General features: G+C 35.5%; 1 pseudogene; it reads left to right on the forward strand.

Annotated features, from left to right (window-relative positions):
* The first annotated feature begins 270 nt into the window (after window positions 1–270).
* On the forward strand, window positions 271–4,517 carry LOC131631813 (uncharacterized; annotated as a pseudogene).
* The last annotated feature ends 21,550 nt before the right edge of the window (window positions 4,518–26,067 follow it).

Genomic DNA, 26,067 nt, shown 5'->3' on the forward strand with positions numbered 1-26,067 from the left:
TCCCTAATTCCCTATTATACTTTGTTATTGGTATCGTTTTTCACAACAGAAAACTTATGAAAATAAGCTTTTAGCTTATGAAAAATATAATAAGCTGTTTTCATAAATTCTCCCTATCAGTCTCACCTAATTTATGTAAGTTAGATAAGCTAATTCAAACAGGCCCATAGTCTTTGCTTTATGCAGCTTCTAAATATCACCATGTAAACATAGAAATGTTGGGAGTTATTTATTATCATCCATTTCTTATAATGCATTTCAAACACATGATCTGATTTATGCAGTTTTCAAGGTTCACCTTGTGAAGATAGAAATTTTAGGAGTGATTCTGATGATACTGAGACAGAAGATGCTTCAGTCTCGGGACAAGAAGATTTAAATGACCTACATGAAATTCTTGAATGGGCCAAGGTTTGCAATTGTAAATACACCTAATTTTGCTATTATTGTCTGTTGTTTTGTACTAATAATACATTAACGGTGTTATTATTGCTGATATTATTCTACCAATTCACAGGCTAATAATTGTGGACCCTTACAAATTATAAGTGAGTATTATCGTTTTAGTTGTCCTACAAGGGGATAGACACTTATCTTTCATCCTTTGGAGCACCTTCATTCCTTCACAGGCCAGATGAGAATGCTCTTTATCTGTCTGATTCACTTATTGGTTTGAAATCCTGTAGTACAGGTCTGGGATTAGACGAGGTATGCTGGAATAAATTTTTTATTGGACTAAATTACTTTTATTTTACTTTTGTTTTTTTTGGGTTGTCATGTTTGATGGTCATCGTAAAAAAGTAATTCATTTTTGGTCTGTTCTTTTCAGGCACAAAATTGTCTTCTAGTTGAAGAGGAGGCAACTGCATTATCTATATGGGCTGTAGCGTGCTTATGTGGTACCTTGAGACTTGAATATGTAAGTTCTGTTTCTATCAATGATTTTATGAAATCCATTTTCCTCTTTACCCTTAAGAAATCCATATTCATGGTAACACCGGTTGAACTTATGGGTTTTACATAACGAAAGGAGGGAAATAAGTGATAGGAAAACCAATCATATGTGATAAACTAAATACTTGTATCTCAATATCAATATAAGCTATTTGGTTAAATATGTTTTAGGTCTCTCTAAATATCCCAAAAAACGCTTTTCGTTCCTCTAATATTTTTGTTCAAATAATGGTCCCTCTAATATTTTCCGTCCCTATTATGCATCCCTGCCGTCAATTCAACTTAACAGGGGCTTACGTGGATCATGACTTGGCATTCTTTTTTTAATTTTTTAAATAACATATGGTGATCTGTTAATTGTAATAGTAACTTAGTAAAAAACCCTAAAATTACAATATATTCATCTTCATTCTTCTTTCCTCTTTTACGTTATCACCCAGATTTCTCTGCTACGGTTTTTAAAATCGTCTGACACTAATATGACACGTGTCAGACGATTAAGACAAATGTTTAAAAAATAATTTATTTTTTTCTTTGCTTCAACACACCTTATACATTCTTTAAAATAAATCTCACACAATTTAAAGGGTTAAACATATATTTGAAGCCATGTTATCAATGAAAAATTAAAGACAATAACTTTGATTAGGATATTTTTAACTCTTTGATAATAAATGGATAATGAATTTTAAATATTATCATATATGTAACGGTGTTGGCGTCCTGTGTATTTTACATTAGCGGTGTTGAAGTGTCCGTGTCGGAGTCTGTGCTTCATTTATAACAATTGTTTCCCAATCTAAAAGAGGTGATATTAGTTATTGATTTAGTCACGTTAAGGCTGTATGTTGAAGTAGTTGGCCACGAGAGTAGAAATGTAGCGATCTGAGCATAACGGTCTCATAATGATTATCTACTAGTCTTACAGCTAGATGATGTTGGTTGGCAGGTCTTAACATTCTTTGCCAGAGCTCTACGAGAGAAGCAGATTGTAGTTGTCTGTTCTAATTTGGTACATGTTCCTCAAATTATGTTAGTGATGATCTTGTGTTGATGATGAACCTAACTCTTCAACTTGCATAATGATGCAAATGTTTTAGTGCCACTTTTTATACGCATGTTTATGGTCTAGTTCTTCAGAATAATTATTATTAGTTTACTAGTCATGTTAATTATTTTAAGATCTTGGAAGTGTGTTTAACTTTTAGTTAGGTACTCTCACCATGAATTGTGGAAATCATACTACTCTTGAAACCCAATCTTAGCTTAACCCATTTGAATTGTTGATATTTTCATTGAAGTTCTTGATGGAAATTGTTTTCTTCATGATCTGGGAATCCTATCTGCGTCAATTCTATCAGTTATTCCATTAATCCGACCCTATCAATGGCAAAGCCTGCTAATGCCGGTATATTTCTCTCCCTTCTCATTTAAAGTAAATATTAATTTTCATATTTTAAACATCTCTTCTCCACTTCACAGTATTTGATGAGAACATACTTTCCAGGTTTTACCAAATGACATGCTTGACTTTCTGGACGCTCTTGCCCCTTACATTGTGAGTATTATGTTCATTCTTAAAGAACGATATCTGCTTTAACTCATGAAACTATTATTATTATTTATTATTTATTTCTACTACGGATTTATGTATACTTTAATCCATGTTGAGTTGCTGAGTGCATGCTCTTTGTACCCAGGTAATTGCTACATAAGATAATGATATCAAATATACTATTTTGTAGCTTGTAAAACCCATTTATTATTATATTTCATAAATTGGAGCTTAAAATTAGGCCTGTTATTGTTGTTGTAAATTTGCCCTTTTCCATTGATAGTATCATTTCTGACATCAGTCTTTGTTAAAAAAATAATTTCATTGGTTGGTGTTAGGCACAAGACAAATGAAGTTCAGTCAAAGTTAACCAATGTTATTCTGGTTGATGCCAACAGAAACCGGGTTTGTAATTTTTCTGCATTTTTCCAATGCCAATAGAATCAAGTGAGTCCTCTTCCCCAACTATATAGTATTTATTTATTTAACTCCTTATTAGAAACATTTCAAATGAAATTGTTAATCTGAATAGACCTCTTATTCTTTTGGCAAAAAAAAAACTAAACTAATAAAAGAAGTTTTTTTTTTGGAATTGTGAGTGCATACTCTAGTTTTTCCCTGTAAAAAATTGGGGCTTAGCTCTTGAATTTAATTGTTTTCAATATTTCTATATTTGAACTCCGTTTTTATACCTCTATACTTTCTAAATTACAGAGAGATACACATGGTTTTTTATACTTTTGTTTTTAAATAGGTGAAGTCACCGTCACTACCTCAACTGCCAAGACAGAAAGAGCCAATGTCTTCTTTACGTCCTTATCATGCAACTCTTGTAGGAGAAATCTACTTGGGTAGGAGAAGGCCAATGTATGAATGCACGGAAATGCAGGTGTGCTCTTATGATTCATCTCTTCATTATACCATATTCTCTTATTTCCTCGTTATTGCCTTCACTATCCTGTTTGGTATCTTGAATAACAACCATTTTGAAAGGCTCGTTATCTGCTTGATTAAGTTCAACTTTATTTTAAAATTTCATCTAGTTTATTATAAAGTTTGTTAACGATCTTCTCAACATATTGTTTATATTCTCATATTTTTTTGTTTTTTTGTCCGATAGGTAGAAGCTGCCAAGAGATTCTTATCCGTGTTAAGATCTTATTTGGATTCCCTTTGCTATAACATCCGTTCACATACAATAACCAATGTACAATCGAATGATGATAAGGTCTGTATTTTTGTCACCATGTTAAATATTATTGACCAATATTATAATTTTACACTTAAATGATTGTCTCTACTCTTAAGAGAGAAATTAGTTCTAAAACCCAATTTCAATATAATTCTCTATGGACGTCACTTTCAAGATCAACAATATGACAAAAACTGGACAGATAATTTGAAGTATGGTGGGAGATATAAGATCATATTAATTTCAATAAGAAAAAATACATACAATTAAATTAATTATTAAACAAGTTTAAATAAATTTATGGGTTGTAAATTGTAATGGTAAGGTATAAGAACATCATCATTTATTACATTTACATGTAATGGAAATAAAATATTTTATAAATTATTTTGAAGTATGGCGTGGCATGTTATTCAGGTATCCTTGCTTTTGAGGGAAAGTTTCATCGACTCATTCCCTTATCGCGAGCAGTCTTTCATGAAGGTATGATTTGCGGACCTTAAATCAACCCCTTGTTAAATATGCAAACAAATTTTATCATATATACTTTCTGGTTTTAAGTGATTTCCTAAGAGTTTAACCTAATTTCAAAACCTATATTTGGTATGTATGTTATTTAGTATGTTCATGTGTATTATCCTCATCATTGTTAAAGCTGACTGTTTCTCCTTTGATGCTCTGTCTAAACAGCTTTTCGTGGATACACAACTCTTCTCTGTACACACAGATCTTGTGCTCTCTTTCTTCCAAAAGGAATAGGAATGAATTCCAAATCATTTTTAGAATATTACTTCCTTAGTTAAGGATTGCACACAAATCATTTAATTTAATTGAAAGAGCGATGTATGCAAGTCCACTATAACTACAATCTTTCACTTAGTTCTCTTGACTGCATAATACTTTTGAGTTATGTAAATGGAACTAGTTCAAATTAGCTTATTTGAGTTTCTTTTGTCACTTTTCATAATTCTTTCTTTCTCCTTAAATTTTCGTGCTGTGACACTATTTTGGATTCTACTATCCGAATTAAATTCAAATTCTATAATTCAAACAAATAAAAATCTATTATTATTATTATTATTATTATTATTATTATTATTATTATTATTATTATTATTATTATTATTGAAATTGCAAATTCAGTGTTTAATTGAAGTGATTTTGTTGGTACTTAATAACTGACTTAATGGTCAAATTTACCGTTTATAATAATAGAGAAATGCTACTTGTACACACGATTGCACTCCTACACCGGATTTTATACACCAAATATGTATTTATTAAATTTTTTAATAATTTTTTTTATGTACTTTGGATTTGTACCTATACGGTGTAAATTATCTATTTTTACATGATAATTGATTTGCATTGGGTGTTATGAAGGCTTTCGGTATAAACATAGGTGGTTTTGATTTTATTTTAAATGAAGATTTTATAAGAGTTATTTTAAAGTAAGAGAAACGATTTTAGAAACTTTATAAGAGTTATTTTAAAGTAAGAGAAACTATTTTAAAAACTTGTTCTTTATAAGTTTAAAGATACACACATATGTGCGTTTCACATGGTTTGATGTTACTTCTTTGGTTATTTTTTAACATGTATTTCATATGAATTATATCTTATTTTGGTTATTTTTTAACATGTATTTCATATGAATTATATCTTATTTTTTAACCATTTCGCTTGAATTATATCTTAATACGTTATAACATTATGTGTATGGTTGTTTTGGTGTTTCTTCTGTTGAATTTATTTAAACTTAAAAGACAAATTTTAGATGATTTTTTATTTTTATAAAAATATTATCAACATGAACGGCATATCTAAAGGTTGCATTGGTTAGAGAACTTAGATATCTTATTTGTTGTCATTATATGCTAAGTTTAGAGCGCTTACATCTCTTATTTTGTTATCACCAGTATGATATTGTCACTGATAGAGTGTAATGTAGTGTATAGTAAGTATAGTGTATAGCATGCAAGACATTAGGATTAAAAATTCATTATGATGTCTTTAAACCCAACAAGATTTCTTTGTTTTCTGTATTTAAAGATCTTGGGCGTGGCTATAAAGATTATCTTTCATCTTTCATTATAATAGAATCCAAAGTTTTCTTTATTTCCGGTGGACTCTAGAGCTTATCTACAGGTTTTGCGATGCGTCAGTTGGCATCAGAGTAGGTTTTTCTGTTCTTTTCATAGCTTGACAACCATGGCGGATCAATAACCATCCAGAGAAGATTTTGAGAAAATAATCGCGGCTTTTACCGTGACTCTAAACCATTATCAACATGTATAAATGTCTCTAACTCTCCAATTAGCCCATCTACAAATAGTCCTATTCCACTGTCTGTGGCTCTCCCAAATTGTGTTGACCTAGAATCTCCACAAAATAGTCAAAAATCATTACCAGATTCACTTCATAACTCGCAACCTATCTCTCCAACCTCAAATGCAATAGTTAATCCCTCTGATCATGATACTACATAAAGAATTGACCTAACCACTAGCTCACCAGTTCTTGTGGTGCCTTCACCATAAACTAATGTCATCTCTCCTGCTCCTGTTGCTCCTCAAATTGAACACCCATCAAATGTTGAAAATTGTAATACGGTGAACTGACTTTTTATCGATCGAAATGTCGCGGTAAGCAAGAGTCGCCACCGACTTTTATTTTATCCAAACAAATTCGGAAAGGCAAAAAGAAACAGAAAAAAACCTTTTTAAAGAAATCTAAGTTCGGGGGGTAATTTATGCAAAGGGAAGGTGTAAGGCACCCTTTGCATCCATGGTTTTCCATGGGCTCTTAATTGCTTTGCTTGCTCGTTTGTTTTTTTAAAAAAAGGTAGATGAAAGAAAAAAGTGGACTTTAGCTCGTAAATGAGCGTAGCCAGTTTTCGAAGAATTGTGAGAAAGAATATTAAAGATGAGCATTGCAAGGCAATTAGGGGCAATTACCTTAAACTCAGATGATAAGTCTCTTTTTAGCCTTTCAGAATGAAAGGGTCTATCCTTGCCATAAGAGGGCATGAAGCCTTTCGTTTGGAGGTTGAAGGGTCGTCGAAGCATCCTTTGCCATGAGACTGTCCCATGCCATAGGAGGGCAGGTAGTCTAAGGCAAGAATCAGAATAAGCCATTTTCGTTAGGCAACCAGAAGATACCTCAGCCTTTTTCCGTAGGCAACTTCCGAGGGTCGAGGTCATTTGTGTATCGAAGGCAGCATCATTTAGGGTCGTGACCTTTTTATCGAGGCAACATGGCTGAGGTATCCTCGTATTCGAGGGACATGGCTTATTCTGCAAAAAACACAAAGGCAACAGGCAACAGGCAACAAGGCAACAGGCAACAAGGCAACAAGGCAACAGGCAACAAGGCAACAAGGCAACAGAGAGGTTACCCCAAAAGAGTGTGTGTGTGCCACAATCACGTGGTTCAGTTCAGTTATTTATCTTGTAATTAGTGACTCTAATCCAGTTTAAATTTGCACTCCCTAAATTACTAACCACGCAGTATATAAACAATTATGGGAAGGGGGAAAATGAAATCAGCGGAGGAGAGGGGAATTGTAACCAGCGGATCCCTTAATAGGGTTTGACATAAGTAATAATTAAAAAAACAGAAGAATAAAAGGTTAGAGTTTAGAGTTACCAAAAAAACGTAACTTTGGCATTCGACAAACCCTGAAAAGGTGGGAAAAATGGCAAACAAAAGAGGGTGAGTGCATTATCGGTTCAGAGGCGAACTTTGTCAACCCAAAAATAAATGAAGAAATTAAAGGTAAATAAATAAAATAATGAAAGAAAAACACTTAGCTTCGCATTTGATCTGATATGGTTGGAGGTCGGAGGAAGCCTCGGGGTAACCTAAATTAAAATTGCAAATTATAAATGTCCATGAAATGCGAGAGTCTCAATATCGAGCGGTACCTCGTAAAAAAATAAGGAAATATTAGTGGGATATGATAAAAGAATATTAACCAATAATCACAAAAATTATAAAAGAGATTTTTAATATGAGAAATAAAATCTAATTAATTTAATCCTAATGCATATATTTTTTGTATTTTTCATATATGATTTTTTTGTGTTTTTGTTATAAATGAAAATAAATGAATATTAAAATAGGAATAAAAATAGAAACACTTAAGATAAAATAAAACATGTATAATAATTAGAAGTTTTTTATTTACTTACAAGATTAATAGAAAAGAAAACTAACAGGAACATGCTCGGATATAATACTGGTACCATTTTCCTTTCGCTAAGTACGTCACACGCGTGAATTTTTAATGAATTCACAGCAACACACACCATGATACTATAATGTAAACCATATATCACTAAACAAATTACTAAAATTGAGAATTTTATTGTTAAATAAAAAATAGAATTTACTTTAAAAAGAAAGGGGTTACTAGTAAATTTCCGTCAAAAGCAAAACCGAAGAGTCAATAGGAGCTGGGTTTCTTTCCTTCACACACATCTTCCTCAATCTCAATTGAACAAGGCTCTGCTTTCCTTAAGTTAAAATTCTGCAAAACAAACACAAACCAACAACATTATGAAATCAAGAAGAGAAGACTCACAATGACAAAGAGGATCTCCATGCGGTGGTTCCAAACAAGCTTGTGATATCGGCGTTAACGGGTTAACCGGACATGGTGGTAGTCATCAGAGAGAAGCGGGTTCAATGGTGATTGGTCGTGCTCGCCGTCGAATCGGAGAAAGTGGCTCGCCGTTGGGAGGCGCGATTGTTTCGTCGGGCTAGGGGAGCTCGTGAATCGGAAGACTTCGCCGAGGAGAGGCGTGTTGGGTGCCTCCGGAGGTTGCCATGGCGGACTCGGTTGATGCATTTGTGGTGGTTTAGAGGTGACATCAATGGCCGGCGGCATGGATTCGTGTCGGAGCTTTGTTCTCCGCCGATGATGGTGGTGTACGGATCTGGCGAAGGACGTTTTCGGCATGGCGGTGAGAGTATTCCCGCGGCTACATCTTCTTCTATCCTTGTACTCTATTCTTTATTCTCATGCATCTTCCTATCAGTTTTACATTACAATAAAAAAAGTTCTAAAAGTATGTATGCACGTGTGTGGCATTTTTTTGTGTGTGTTTGATTTGAAAGATGGAGAAGACGATAGTGTTAAGGTTAGGATTGTTGGTCGATTTGTTAGCCAGGTCAAAAACTACTGGAAAAATTTGTACGGCAAAGAGATATATACATGAATAAGGGTTGTAAAAGGTTCGTCCCCAATAGGTTAGAAATTTTTGGTTTATATAGGAAAAATATTAGGTTAGAATGATTAAGAGAGAACAAAATCAACAATCAATTAAAATAATAAAAATCCAAAATCAAATATTGTTTGATTTAAATTTATAATTATTTTAACCAATTATATAAATTCTCTCCTCAAAATAGAGATTACCATCTAAAAAAGAAAAGGAGAACAAAATCTTTCAAAATTTTTATTTTATGATTTTTTGGATATTTTTGTGAATAAAATGTGAATAAAGTAAAAAAATATTTTTTAATAAATAATAAAAACGAAAATACTATTTAAATATAAAAAGAAAACAATTTTTGTGAATTTTTGAACAAATGTGAATAAAGTTAGAAGTAAAATTAAAAACTTATAAAAGGGAAAAAATGTTAGTAGTGGGATTCGAACTCGGGACCTCTCGCTCTTGTACCTTTTGCCCGCAAATTCTTACCAACTGTGCTATGTCACTTAATCGAAATAAAATGACATTTTAAATTATATGAGGGCAAATTTTGGGGTATGACAGCTGCCCCTGTTCAATTATCTTAAACCTGAAGATGTAGAATGGTTTGTGGGCCAGTCGGTATCTGAAGGTGGAAGATGATTGAACACTAGAATACCAAGAAATTTGCCCTAGCTGAAGTAAGGACTTTTGTCGGAGATGGGCTTGAAGATGCCATCCAGATGTTGAGACTGAAGTGTTTGAGAAGTAGTTGTTTGAATGTTGATCGTTACGGAACTGCTTTTGGATTTTGAAAAGTTGATTGTTTAAGGAATCGTCTGAGATATCGACTTAAATCTGGAGGTAGATCGTTAAGGAACCGTCCAAGGTATCGACTTAACTCTGAAGGTGGGTCATTAAGGAACCGTCCAAGGTATCGACTTAACTCCAAAGGTAGATCATTAAGGAACCGTCTAAGGTATCGACTTAGATCTAAAGGTAGATTGTTAAGGAACCGTCCAAGGTATCGACTTAATATTCGAAGCATATCATTAAGGCACCGTCAAAGGTATCGACTTAGATATGAAGGTGGATCATTAAGGAACCGTCAAAGGTATCGACTTAACTTCCAAAGGGAGATCATTAAGGAACCGTCAAAGGTATCGACAGAATATTCGAAGCATATCATTAAGGCACCGTCAAAGGTATCGACTTAGATATGAAGGTGGATCATTAAGGAACCGTCAAAGGTATCGACTTAACTTCCAAAGGTAGATCATTAAGGAACCGTCAAAGGTATCGACTTAAATCTGAAATGTTGTTAAGGAACCGTCAAAGGTGTCGACTTAACTTTGAAATGGATTATTAAGGAACCGTCAAAGGTATCAACTTAATTCTGAAATGTTGTTAAGGAACCGTCAAAGGTGTCGACTTAACTTTGAAATGGATTATTAAGGAACCGTCAAAGGTATCGACTTAATTCTGAAAGGTCGTTAAGGAACCGTCAAAGGTGTCGACTTAACTTTGAAAACAGAGACAGCAATATCCTGAAAAGTAAAGGTTAGTTTTCTTATGTCATGATGCATGTGTTATGTAATGAGTACCTCAAAATAAATGAGAGACTTTGTATGTTTATGAGGTGATGTATGCGATGTATGAATATGTTTGTGCCGTATGGTATGCGAAATATGATTTATGTTGTCTTTTTCGAGAAAATAAATCTCTATGTCTTTGTGATTTTGACGTCTGGTCTTGTCTTGAAGATGTTTAGCTGGGGATTTATGACTTCTGCTTGGGGATGAATAGTAATTTGATGGATCCTGACTGGGGATGAAAGATATTAGTAAGCCATGTTGGAGAAGAACAAAGTGTCGGTGGTGTTGAAGATGTCAACTCTGTTGGGGATGTGATTTTATGAACCTGGCTCTGCGGGGATGTGATTTTATGAACCTGGCTCTGTGGGGATGTGATTTTATGAACCTGGCTCTGTGGGGGGACATGGGTGTCTTGAGAGTTGCCCCCAGTATTATAGCACTTGTCATTCCTGGATCTGTGTTGATTAGAACGTGCCAATGAGTGTTGATCGAAGATGTCAAACTGGACTTGCATAGATTTGCCCCAGTTAGCAGGAACTTTGGTAAGATTCGCCTCGCGAGGACTTTATGAAAGGTACACTATGGGTGATATGCTCCCAGCGCTCATAGGCTCAAGACAATGTCCCATGTTGATTGGGGGGTATCTTTAGGTATACTTGGATGCGTGCCCCTGATTGCTCGAGTATCCATAAGAGATTCTCGGAATCTTGACTTGATTGCCCCAGATTTGATCGTGACATAGTTCGAAACCCTCTTGCGATGTATGCCTCTTGACTTTTTGGCATTTGAGAGATTCTTCGACTCTTGACTTGATTGCCCCAGATTGATTGGGAAAAACGGGCCATGCCCCTTGTATACGTAGAGACATCGCTTCTCGGAGTAATTTTGTCTATCGGGATAACTTTCAGTCATTAGTTGTACCCTGTGCAAGTTTTTTTCTGATGCTAACTTTTGAAATTATGTAGCAGGATATGTTTAATAATGAATTCATGAGATGCAATGCATACGTTTGTCTTGAGTTTTTTTTGAAACATTTAAAACAGGATGTAATAAAGCATGACATTTGTAAAAGCATGATATTTGTAACAATGTGATGTTTGTAAAAAAGAAATATCAACTCAGCATTTTTGGTAAACCTTAAGGAGTCAGGATACCCTTTTGGTGACAGTACGCTTTCGAACTAACCATGCTTCAATTAGGACTTTCAAGGGTTGTAACGTGGCTTGGTTCACGGTTTTAAGAAACAAAGGATAATGGCTCAAAGTTTATTGTACCCACCCCTCTTCGTGATGATCTTCAGTCCTAAGCTCAGCTAAATCAAACTTATGCATTCAGGTTCCAAGAGACTTTTGGATTTGCACCTTTGATAATGATGATGGTTCACAAGCAAAGATAACTTTTGAGATGGCAGTCACTTCTTCCTTTTGGTAGTTACAACATTGTGTTGTTCAGGAACTTATTATCTTCTCTGTTTTCATCCTTTTGATATCCCTAATTGTTGCCTGAACTGTTTTTTTTCTTTTTCGATTACAGTCAGCGGGATGCCTTGATTTTTGCCTAAGTCACCTTTTTGATTTTTGACTTAGCAGGCTTTTCTTGGTGTATATGTTTTTTCATTTTTTCCCTTTTGAAAGATATTGACTGCCTTGTTTGATGATTGATGAACCATCATTGTCTTTTCATTGACATCTCCAACACTCCTTTGATGTGTGCGGATGAATGCTTGTGATTGAAATCCTTGTTGAAAGGTGTACTGAGTGATTCTCTTAAAATAGAATGCACAGCCAAATTAAACTGAGAACTACCCTGCCCCAGGTTATGATCAAGGGTTTTAATTAGTACAAGAAAGAAACTTCTACTTCTTTGGCTCAAAGGGGTTGACGAGGGATTAACATCCTTATATCTCCACTGTTTAGGAATTGCAACAATGCCTGTACATCGTCAGCATAGTCCGCTCAAAAGCATACTGTATGAGGTTGTGGTATCGTTTTCGTCATCCTCCCTCAAAAGGCATACAGCTTTAGTAGGAGTCGAGTATCACAAAACATATGCAAAGTAGAGACATATTTTAAAATGAGTGATAGCGAAATAATTTATTCAAGACAAATATATGCAATGCACTAATGATGATTATTAAAACAGATAATGTCTATCATGAGTCAAATGTTTAAACAAACAGAAAAGAAACTTGCAAATGAAAGTAGATATAATGATCCAAAAGTTTGTCCGTCTAGACGTCAATCAGTCTTGTCATGACTTAGGCATAGGAGCGGTGATCACCACAGGGGTTTTAGGAGGGTTGGATTTGATTTCTCCGTCATTGATCAGATCTTGAATCTTATTCTTTAATGTCTAGCAATTGTTTGTGTAATGTCCAAGAATGTTGGAATGGTACGCGCACCTCGCATTGGGATTATAGTCAGAGGTATTAGAATTCTTAGGAGCATCCCTCAGAGTGATCAATCTGATCTTCAACAGATGTTGTAATGTTTGAGCCGACGGCATATTGATTTTGGTGAATTGACGCTTAGGTGCATCTGGCTTGCGTCGTTGTTGTGGAACTGGTGTAGAGATTCAGAGTATCCGGGGTTCGAGCTTCCGGAATGTGTATCTGATAAGAATGTTTCAGAATGTCCGGGGTTCGAGCTTCCGGAATGTATATCTGATTGGAATGTTTCAGAAGTCTGGGGGTCAAGCTTCCAGAATGTTCATCTGATTGGAATGTTTCAGAAGTCTGGGGGTCAAGCTTCCAGAATGTTCATCTGATTGGAACTTTCAGAATATCCGGGGTTCGAGCTTCCGGAATGTATATCTGATTGGAATGTTTCAGAAGTCTGGGGGTCAAGCTTCCAGAATGTTCATCTGATAGAGATTGATTTGTTGATGGTATCTGTCTGACCAGTTGGTCGACCTGAAAGGAAAAGTTAGTTCTATGTGATGTTATGAATGCAAATGCAATCTTTTCAAGGATCTTTAGGAATTTAGTTAGCAACATCAGAAAGTGATTTGGTCACGTCTTTGTCTGAAGAATTCTGAATTTCGTCTTTGAACATCCTTCTTTGAGAATCGAGCTCACCATATCGAGTGGGTCATCGCCTCTGATTCGGGATACTTCTGAATTTGAAAGCACATGGTTAGAGGAAAATAAATCCTCTGGCCCCTTGATTAGGTACTGTGTCTTTGAATTGGAAGGTATGCGGCTAGAGAAAAATAAATCCTCTTGCCCCTTGATTAAGAAATCAACCTTTGATAAGAGCACCTGAAATTGCGCGCCCTAAATTCCTAAGATCCTTGAAAGGGTTAGTTAATTATGTTATGCTTATGATGTCATGAATGTAATGCGAATGCAATTCATTAGGCATAGTGTGAGATAGTAAGGGCAAACACGTCCTTTTAACAAAACCTGCAAAGAACGAAGGTTAGTAGCAAATGCAAACAAGTCACATAAGTCACGCAAGTCACACAATTTTTCCTTAAGGTTAGGCTTGCACGTGGTCCAGAGGTATGTACCCTCCCCCTGAAGTTTAGTTGGTTCAAACCTGTCCTATATAAAGATCGGGTTCTAGGGAGCTCATATCATTGACCTTTCTCGAAGGCGCTTATCTCAGTTCGGCAATCGAATCGCCAACCGAAAAGGTCCTGAAAGTCCAGTCCATATGAGTGTAGCTTCGAGTATCAACCAACTTCGGTCGGAACCAAAGTCAGCCATCTCGCTACTTTCTAATAGGCCAAAGTCAAGTTCGACTAAGGTTCTAAGGGCAAATTAGTGCTTAATGACACCATGCGGCAGCCAAGCATTTCCTCAGGTCGGATCCCAAGGAACACCAGGACAAACCAATGTGTCACACTAACGATGGCCATCAGATCAACCACATCAGTATACGCTGTGCAGTCTCCTTGATCTCATGCCATATACCTAAGGTACTCAGATCCGGGTTAGGATCTTTCACACAGCAAAATACCCAAAACAGCCCTGCAAAATTAAAGCAAACAAAGCAAACAATAGAAAACATTTAAATGAATCCTAAACTTTCAAGGTAACCCCTCTTTTATCGAAAATTTCTCCCCAGCAGAGTCGCCAGTTCTGTAATACGGTGAACTGACTTTTTATCGATCGAAATGTCGCGGTAAGCAAGAGTCGCCACCGACTTTTATTTTATCCAAACAAATTCGGAAAGGCAAAAAGAAACAGAAAAAAACCTTTTTAAAGAAATCTAAGTTCGGGGGGTAATTTATGCAAAGGGAAGGTGTAAGGCACCCTTTGCATCCATGGTTTTCCATGGGCTCTTAATTGCTTTGCTTGCTCGTTTGTTTTTTTAAAAAAAGGTAGATGAAAGAAAAAAGTGGACTTTAGCTCGTAAATGAGCGTAGCCAGTTTTCGAAGAATTGTGAGAAAGAATATTAAAGATGAGCATTGCAAGGCAATTAGGGGCAATTACCTTAAACTCAGATGATAAGTCTCTTTTTAGCCTTTCAGAATGAAAGGGTCTATCCTTGCCATAAGAGGGCATGAAGCCTTTCGTTTGGAGGTTGAAGGGTCGTCGAAGCATCCTTTGCCATGAGACTGTCCCATGCCATAGGAGGGCAGGTAGTCTAAGGCAAGAATCAGAATAAGCCATTTTCGTTAGGCAACCAGAAGATACCTCAGCCTTTTTCCGTAGGCAACTTCCGAGGGTCGAGGTCATTTGTGTATCGAAGGCAGCATCATTTAGGGTCGTGACCTTTTTATCGAGGCAACATGGCTGAGGTATCCTCGTATTCGAGGGACATGGCTTATTCTGCAAAAAACACAAAGGCAACAGGCAACAGGCAACAAGGCAACAGGCAACAAGGCAACAAGGCAACAGGCAACAAGGCAACAAGGCAACAGAGAGGTTACCCCAAAAGAGTGTGTGTGTGCCACAATCACGTGGTTCAGTTCAGTTATTTATCTTGTAATTAGTGACTCTAATCCAGTTTAAATTTGCACTCCCTAAATTACTAACCACGCAGTATATAAACAATTATGGGAAGGGGGAAAATGAAATCAGCGGAGGAGAGGGGAATTGTAACCAGCGGATCCCTTAATAGGGTTTGACATAAGTAATAATTAAAAAAACAGAAGAATAAAAGGTTAGAGTTTAGAGTTACCAAAAAAACGTAACTTTGGCATTCGACAAACCCTGAAAAGGTGGGAAAAATGGCAAACAAAAGAGGGTGAGTGCATTATCGGTTCAGAGGCGAACTTTGTCAACCCAAAAATAAATGAAGAAATTAAAGGTAAATAAATAAAATAATGAAAGAAAAACACTTAGCTTCGCATTTGATCTGATATGGTTGGAGGTCGGAGGAAGCCTCGGGGTAACCTAAATTAAAATTGCAAATTATAAATGTCCATGAAATGCGAGAGTCTCAATATCGAGCGGTACCTTGTAAAAAAATAAGGAAATATTAGTGGGATATGATAAAAGAATATTAACCAATAATCACAAAAATTATAAAAGAGATTTTTAATATGAGAAATAAAATCTAATTAATTTAATCCTAATGCATATATTTTTTGTATTTTTCATATATGATTTTTTTGTGTTTTTGTTATAAATGAAAATAAATGAATATTAAAATAGGAATAAAAATAGAAACACTTAAGATAAAATAAAACATGTATAATAATTAGAAGTTTTTTATTTACTTACAAGATTAATAGAAAAGAAAACTAACAGGAACATGCTCGGATATAATACTGGTACCATTTTCCTTTCGCTAAGTACGTCACACGCGTGAATTTTTAATGAATTCACAGCAACACACACCATGATACTATAATGTAAACCATATATCACTAAACAAATTACTAAAATTGAGAATTTTATTGTTAAATAAAAAATAGAATTTACTTTAAAAAGAAAGGGGTTACTAGTAAATTTCCGTCAAAAGCAAAACCGAAGAGTCAATAGGAGCTGGGTTTCTTTCCTTCACACACATCTTCCTCAATCTCAATTGAACAAGGCTCTGCTTTCCTTAAGTTAAAATTCTGCAAAACAAACACAAACCAACAACATTATGAAATCAAGAAGAGAAGACTCACAATGACAAAGAGGATCTCCATGCGGTGGTTCCAAACAAGCTTGTGATATCGGCGTTAACGGGTTAACCGGACATGGTGGTAGTCATCAGAGAGAAGCGGGTTCAATGGTGATTGGTCGTGCTCGCCGTCGAATCGGAGAAAGTGGCTCGCCGTTGGGAGGCGCGATTGTTTCGTCGGGCTAGGGGAGCTCGTGAATCGGAAGACTTCGCCGAGGAGAGGCGTGTTGGGTGCCTCCGGAGGTTGCCATGGCGGACTCGGTTGATGCATTTGTGGTGGTTTAGAGGTGACATCAATGGCCGGCGGCATGGATTCGTGTCGGAGCTTTGTTCTCCGCCGATGATGGTGGTGTACGGATCTGGCGAAGGACGTTTTCGGCATGGCGGTGAGAGTATTCCCGCGGCTACATCTTCTTCTATCCTTGTGCTCTATTCTTTATTCTCAATTCTCATGCATCTTCCTATCAGTTTTACATTACAATAAAAAAAGTTCTAAAAGTATGTATGCACGTGTGTGGCATTTTTTTGTGTGTGTTTGGTTTGAAAGATGGAGAAGACGATAGTGTTAAGGTTAGGATTGTTGGTCGATTTGTTAGCCAGGTCAAAAACTACTGGAAAAATTTGTACGGCAAAGAGATATATACATGAATAAGGGTTGTAAAAGGTTCGTCCCCAATAGGTTAGAAATTTTTGGTTTATATAGGAAAAATATTAGGTTAGAATGATTAAGAGAGAACAAAATCAACAATCAATTAAAATAATAAAAATCCAAAATCAAATATTGTTTGATTTAAATTTATAATTATTTTAACCAATTATATAAATTCTCTCCTCAAAATAGAGATTACCATCTAAAAAAGAAAAGGAGAACAAAATCTTTCAAAATTTTTATTTTATGATTTTTTGGATATTTTTGTGAATAAAATGTGAATAAAGTAAAAAAATATTTTTTAATAAATAATAAAAACGAAAATACTATTTAAATATAAAAAGAAAACAATTTTTGTGAATTTTTGAACAAATGTGAATAAAGTTAGAAGTAAAATTAAAAACTTATAAAAGGGAAAAAATGTTAGTAGTGGGATTCGAACTCGGGACCTCTCGCTCTTGTACCTTTTGCCCGCAAATTCTTACCAACTGTGCTATGTCACTTAATCGAAATAAAATGACATTTTAAATTATATGAGGGCAAATTTTGGGGTATGACAAAAATCTTTCAACTTTGGATACCTTTGACACTGACATGATAAACATATTTGCCTCTGAAAACTTTCTATCAAGTCCTCCTACTGATCAAACTCACCAGCCCCACACACCAATATCTCCACATACTCCTACTTCCAATCCAAACCTTGATGCTCAGTTATCCTTTCTCATATCTATGCTTGAAGCTGAACTATTCACTCCACATCCTTCTAATCAGCTCACCTCAATTATCCCACACCTACACTTCACCTTCAATATCAACAAATCCTGTCAACATCACCTTCCCATTGAACTCTCCAAAATCTTATAAAGAACCTTCTCCTTCAAGGATTCGCCTCACTTTTATTAATCAAATTGATCCTGATGACCTTACTTCTCAGATAGAAGCTTTCTTCAACAATTCCAATCAACTGCCTGAACAAATTGGTGTTACTGAAACATATGGTGTGACTTCTGTTCCACACTCTGATCCATATGCTTTCCAAGTAAACTCTCATATTTTTTCCTCTCCAAGGGAAGAAGAATAAAACTCTTTCAATGTTCAAACCCTTCTTGCCCCAAAGTATGACTCATCACCCCCACGAAACACCACTCATAACTCTAACACCCTACTTTGGGATCCCATTGTCTCTCTCACATTCCTTCTTCAACAACTTTCACAGTATTGGAAATCGTCCTTCTGCTTATCTTAGAGCTACAACCTCGTCTGATCCGGTTAACCCTCATAAGGATATTACTCTTAGGTCAATTGCTGCTTTACAAAATCAAGGCATGTAGACTAACAAATTCTGGGCCAATTACATCCCTGTTCATGCTTGCTCTTTAATTCCAGGACTGCCAGTTCCAGATATTTCTCAAATACAATTTCCTATTCTTCCACTATCTTCTGAGGCAACATCTGATGATGAAACTACTTCTCTTTAGTCTCGTGGAGCTCTCTTCTTTTGGCCTCCCTTCCTTTTTGCATGTTTAACAAAAGGGGAAGAACAAGCTTGGTCCAAAGCTTTGTTTTGTTTATTTTACTTTGTATTATATCTAGAAGTCGTTAACTATGATCTTTTTGTTTGTGCACCAAAATATTGATGTTAATTAATGTATTGATCCTCAAACATTTAAAAAAACCAATTACTGCTATCTAATTAATATGTTTTTCAAATGCTTTGAAATTTATTTACTATATATGTACTAACATTGAGGGGGAGCATTCACCCTATCAAAGTATGCATCTTTTCAGAGGGAGTTTCAAAGTCTTGCTTCAAGGAACTAAAATAAAAAGTTTGTCATCATTCAAAAAGGGAGAGAATGTTGAAACATATTCTGTTAATGTTTTGAATATTACAAACTATTTTATCAAAGAAACTCCAAGGTTATTTCATCATCTAATCAATCTAAACATTTCATTTAACATTGTGTTTCAAGACTTAACTATCAAAGAACAAAGCTTTCAATACATAAGTAATCCTCAAAATCTATAGTAATTCTCAGCATCAGACTTATAAGATACAAGAATTACTATCTCAGAGTTAATCTCTCAGAGTTACAGTCCCAGAGTTTCTATCCTAGAGTTACTCGTCTTGAATTACTTTCTCAGAATTAGTCTTTGAAGAATGAGTCAAAGGTCAGAATTACCAGTGTCAGCATTACTCAGAACCAAGACCAAGTCTTGCTAGCATAAGACCAAGTCAAGTCAAGAATAAGACAAAGGTCCTAACATTACTCAAGTAATTCTCGACACCTCTCATACAAATATTTCAAGGACTTACACTCAAGCTTGGCTCTATAAATAGATGACACATCCTATGTTCTTCTTTAATGAAAAATCTTGCAAGCATACAAAGAAAGCCTAAAGTTCTAAAAGCAAAGTTATCATTCACTCTAAATATTACCTTCTATATTCACTACCATACAATGAACCCATAAATATTAGAGTTATCATATTCAACCTCAATTTATATACTCAGTGCCATATAGAGAGTATTTAGAAACTTATTGTAAACATCCTAAGATCATAAAGTATATCAAAGATATACAAAACCAATTATTCTGTAAGCTGTCTGTAAGCTACATCATTCAGAAGTGTAAGCCTGGTGAGGCTAAGAATACATAGAAGAAAGAAGTTATTGTAAGAAGATTCAATAAAGGATAATCTCATAGAATGTGAGGACTGAACTAACTAATTGGTGAACCAGGATAAGTTTTCTTGTGTTCTTCTTTCATAATCTTTTACTTATTTTATTCATTACTATATTTGATCACACACATTAACACTCATTACTTAACATAAACTTTTAAGTTATTACTTATCATCCTTACTTCTTTAGAGCTAAATTTTAAATACTTAAACAAATTTAAAAAGGAAACAATCCAACCCCCTTTGTTGTGTCTTACCTTTTTCCATCAAAAGTTTCTAGTTTACACACATTGCAGAAATTTTTTATACATTGCAAATATGAGAGTAACAATCCTAAACTAAAGAAATTGGAGACAACTTCTCTTAAAGAGGCAAGGTTAAAAATTGTCAAAGGGGCAGCACAAAATACTAAAGTAAATTATGGTGATGATGAATTTCGTAAATATGAAGGAGATGCACAAGTGCATTTATGGAATGAGAGTATCACAATCAATTGCAAAAATTAAATTCATGATAATGGTATTTATACTCAATTTGATTCTTGTACTAAAGTGAGTGAAGATTCTTTTACGATTGTAGTTGCTTTGAAATCCGAGGAGCAATGTTTTTTAAGTGAAAATTCAAAGCTACTAACTCCTGGTATACCTATATGCAAAGGTGAAAATTGACAAGGATGAAAAGGTGGAACATTTGCAAATCAATGATGTAAAATATGGAAATCTTGATATGGATGTTTCTCATGTTTTACTTGGTAGACCTTGACAATTTGATAATGATATCACTTATCGTGGATGGAATAACGTGATCATGTTTACATGGGGCACACATAAAATTGCTATGACTTCTGCTTTGCACTTTAATAAGAATCTAGGGGATTTTTTTTTTAGTTTCTTGGTGATGACACAGAAAGAAAATGATATTGATGAGGATATTAAATAAACTAAATTTTATGTCCAGTGATGTATACTCCATTGCTGAGTTTTAGTAGGTTGGGTGAGAATATACAATTCTCTTCTACCAAATTTACATTAAAAATGCTATAAATAAATATTAACAAAAAGATATAATCATATTAAAGTTAAAAATTCATACATTTTGAAATATTTTATTTGGTAGGTCATTCAATTTAATTACAAGGGCAGTGTATGCAAGTCTACTGTAATTACAATCCTTCATTTAGGTCTCTCGACTACATAATAAATCTTGAAGTTGCAGTAAATGGAACTAATTCAAATTATCTTTGTCGAGTTTTTTGTCACTTTTCATAATTATGCCATTCTTCTAAATTTTTCGTGCTTAAGTGACACTCTTTTGGATTCTACCATCCGAATTAAATTTAGATTTTATAATTTGAACAAATCCAAGCTTGAGGTTGGTAAATATCCACCAAGCCAAGCTTGCCCAAACAATCACTAAATGGACGTAGACCAAGAGCTTTCGTAAACACATCAGCAGCTTGATCATGAGAACGAACTGGAAGCAGACGCATCACACGAGTCTGAAGCTTCCCTCGAAGTAAATGACAATCAATATCGATATGTTTTGTCCTTCCATGAAACACCGGATTGGAGGAAATTTGTATGCCACTTTGATTATCACAGTACAAGACGGGAAGACGAGATGGATGTTGGTGAAGATCATGCAACAGGAAACACATCCACTGAAGTTCACGAGTCGCAGATGCTAAGGCTCGATATTCAGATTCTGTGGAGGAGCAGCTAACAGTAGGCTATTTCTTGGATTTCCAAGACACTAATGAGTCTCCAATGAAAAAACAATATCCTGAAATTGATCGTTTGGTTTCAATGCAGCCACCCCAATCAACATCACTGAATCCCAGGATTTGTAAGGCAGATGAAAAGGATAGAAGAATACCACGTGTAGGAGACCGTTTAAGGTATCTTAGGACACGCAAGGAAGCTCGATAATGTGCTTCAGTGGGAGCACTCATGAATTGACTGAGTTGTTGCGTGGCAAATGCAATGTTAGGGCGAGTTGTGGTGAGATATATCAATCTTCCAACAAGTTTCCGATACGCAGTGACATCAACGAATAAATTGCCATTGTCTTGATGAAGATGAATGGGTGCATCAAAGGGAGTGGGGGCTGGCTTACATCCAGTGAGACCAACATCTTGAAGGAGATGTAGACAATACTTCCGTTGACAGAGTGTAATTCCTTTAGAAGATCTAGCAACCTTGAGCCCTAGATTTTTTTTTTCAATTTTCCCATATCCTTGATGCGAAAAGCACGATGCAAAGCTTGTTTCAAGGCTTCAAAGACACTTAGAGAAGTGCCAGCTGAGATGATGTCATCAACATACACCAATAAAGCTGTGAAAGAGGTAGAATTGGACTTGATGAGGAGTGTGTGATCAGCAGCAGCAACATGTTTGAAACCTTGTGCCATAAGGAATGTAGTGAGCTTCTCAAACCATTGTCTACTAGCCCGCTTTAATCCATATAGAGACTTAGTGAGTTTGCATACTTGGCCAGTTTTAGAAGCAATTACACCTTGAGGAACTTGCATATACACTAATTCATTTAAATAACCATGTAAGAATGCATTATTTACATCTAATTGATGTAAATGCCAACCATGAATAGCAGCCAGAGCAAGGAGAACTCGTACTGTATTTAGCTTGGCAATTGGAGAGAAAGTTTCAAGATAATCCAAACCTTCAGTTTGGTTGAAACCCTGAGCAACCAGACAAGCTTTAAACCTCTCGATAGTGCCATCAATATGTCTTTTAACCTTGTAGACCCATTTACTTCATATGGTAGATGCATCAGGAGGAAGTTCAACAAATTCCCAGGTTTGATTATTGTTAAGAGCCTCTATTTCAGTGTGCATCGCTTGAACCCATCTGGGATCTTTAGAAGTAGCCATGTAGTTTCTTGGTTCACTTTCAGATGAGAGTGACAAAATGTATGCTTGTTGATCAGGTGAAAGCTTGGAAAAGGACATAAAATAGGATATTAACAAGACACAATCTTAGAATCACTAATGTTATCTTTTAGATGGACAGGTGTTTGTGATACTCTACTGGATTTTCTAGTTGGCTCGAGAGGAGGAGAATTTGTGTCATTGGTGATGGATGAAGGAGGAATATCAGGAAAGGAATTAGATGTAGACACATGATTTGGTACAGATTCAACATCTGAAGAAACAAGATCAGAGATAGATTCATCATCTGATTCATGTGAGACTTTAGTGTGAGGAAACAATGAAGGTGTATGACCAGACTCTTTTTCAACATTGTTGGTTTTGGATTGGTCTATATAGATTTATGTGTGTATGTTTGTGTCAGATGATTCAGAAAAGGGAAAGGTCATATCAAAAAATGTAACATTTCTGGATACAAATATGTCATGAGTGGTAATGTCTAAAAGTATGAAGCCTTTCATACCTGCCTTGTATCCTAAGAATGAACACTTTCTAGCTCTTGAATCAAACTTGTGCATATTATTAGGGAGTGTAGAAGCATAGCTTAAGAAACCAAAAACTTTCAAGGAACTTAAATCAGGTATGGTGCCATACATGACTTTAAATGATGATTTGCTGCTTAGTAACTTAGTGAGAATTCTATTCATTAGATACACTGCATGAGTCACAACATATGACCAGAACTGCTTTGGCAAGTTTGATTGAAACACGAGGGCATAACTGATGTTGAGTATGTGTTGATGGATCCTTTCAAATCTGCCATTTTGTTGAGGTGTGTACACACAACTTCTTTGATGTATAATGTCCTCTGAAGCATAAAACTTGGGCATTAACAATTCAGTCCCATTGTCACTTCGAATGACTTTGATCTTTTTGCTGAATTGAGTTTCAACCATGTTGACAAACTCTATTATCTTTTCACTAACTTCTATCTTGGATTTTAACATCAAAACCCAAATATGTCGATTGTGATCATCTAAGATAGTTAGAAAGTACTTAAAACTAGGGGTGGCAAACGGGCATGCCCGCCCCGCAAAAGCCCGTGAAAAACGGGGCGGGACGGGGCGGGCTTTTTTTAGAGTGCGGGTCTAAAACCTTGCCCCGCCACGCCAAAAAGTGAGGACGGGGCGGGGAAAGCCCGCGGGCATTCGGCTTTTTAGGCCTAAAAATAGTAAAATTCTATGAAAAAACAAATGCCCGCAAAAGCCCACAAAAAATAAGGGGGGCGGGACGGGCACATTAAAGAGAGCGGGCCTAAAACCTTGCCCCGCCCCGCGAAAAAGTGCGGGTAAAACGAGCTTCCCCGCGGGACGGGCCCGTTTTGCCACCCCTACTTAAAACCATGTACTGAAACTGTGTTAAAAGGACCCCATATGTAAATATGTATCAAGTCAAAAAGATTACATGCATTATTATTGTTGATAGGAAAAGTTAAATGCTTTTGTGTAGCTTGTTGACACACATCACAAGCTTTATGTATACTATTTAGAATGTAGTTGTACTTAGTGCTAATACATTGCATCCTATCATGTGATAAATGCCCTAATATCAAATGCTAAAGAATAGTAGGAGCAGTTTCTTCATTCCTTTTACTTGTGAATATGCTTGATACAAAACCAGCATTGCTAGTGTTATCAGATATGTACAAGTCACGGGACATGTACAATTTGGCATTGACCTATATTGATCAAGCTCCTCCCATAAGCTTCTCAATTCTATGAAATAATCAGAGATCTTCTTACTTCCTTGCTTTAGATTTGATATCTCTTGATATAATTGTGCAACACGAATCTTGTCTCCTCTCATGAACCGATCCCTAAGATCGTTTCACACATCCACAATATTTTCAATGAACCCCACACTTTTAGCTATATAAGGTGTTATTGAATTAATGATCCACGTACGAACAAGATTGTTGCATCTCTACTATGTAACGTAATTGAGATCATTGCTATCAGGCACTTCAATCTTTCCATCAACAAACTGAAATTTGTTCTTCATTGCCAACGCTCTCCTCATCTTCATCGACCAAGCATGATAGTTTTCTCCAGATAAAGCTGGCGTGACGCAAACTGTTGCAGGATTTTTAGATGGATGGATATAGTATGGATCAAACTGATCCTGCATTTGATTGTTACTATTCTTTCTCCCAACCATCGTAGCTAATCAAGAGAAGAAAAAACAAGACGATGAATCAATGAATCAATAGAAGAAGTATGTATGAACGATTCACAATGATTGATACAAATCGAACGAAAAACCAAACAAATGAATCAACGATCGAAACATAAGCTTCATAATCGATTGCAGCGGAAGTAGAACAAGATTAACCTGCTCTGATACCATCTAAGAAGATGTGAAACTCCATTGAAGGAGAAGAAAGAGCACACGAAAGTGAGAGAAAAAGAGAGAGAGAAAAATATCTTGATTCATTGATTGAAGAAGTTAGTTACAATCTCAAACTATATAACAACCAACTGTAACTAACCTAACTGAACAAAAGAGTAGCTAATCTAATGCATGGTAAGATAGTAAACTCACTAATTATAAGCTACGTGAGTGAATCGTTTTCATGCAACTTGCTACGTGATTCTTCTACTGTTAATAGATTTCAATTTTTGATTTTATTTTTAATGAAAATTTTTTAAAAGCTATTTTAAAGTAGGGTTAAATATGTTACGTTCTCTATGAATAATCCAAACTCTAGTTTAAGTTCTTACAATATTTTTGGTTCAAATAATGATCCTCGTTCTCTACAAATAATCCAAAAGCTAGTTTAAGTTCCTATAACATTTGTTCGTTTAAATATTGATCCTCATAAAGTTTTCTGTCCCTATTTTTCATTCACGTCGTCCATTTAACTTAACAGAAGCCAAGTTAAAAGTCAATAACTATTTTGAGAATAGGTTTAGAGAAACAAATTATAAAAGAACAAAATTGGAAGGAGTGAAGTTCAATTAATTTTCAAGGGAAAAGAGAAGATACATTGAGATTCCTTTCTAGTATGATGAAATAAAAGAGGGTGGTGTGGCTTAGTGATAGAGATAAAACTCACGGACCATATGGTTATATCATAGGCTTTAAGAAATGTTGGGAGTTCCTTAAAGAAGATATTACTAGATTTGTTATAGGTAATGGGAAACTTGATATTTCAGTGAGAATCATCATTCCTATCTCAGATACATATACTGACGGGGGTATTGGTCATCAATGAATTGGTGGATTAT

Source organism: Vicia villosa, unplaced genomic scaffold (assembly GCF_029867415.1).
Source record: "Vicia villosa cultivar HV-30 ecotype Madison, WI unplaced genomic scaffold, Vvil1.0 ctg.000864F_1_1, whole genome shotgun sequence".
NCBI lineage: Eukaryota > Viridiplantae > Streptophyta > Magnoliopsida > Fabales > Fabaceae > Vicia > Vicia villosa.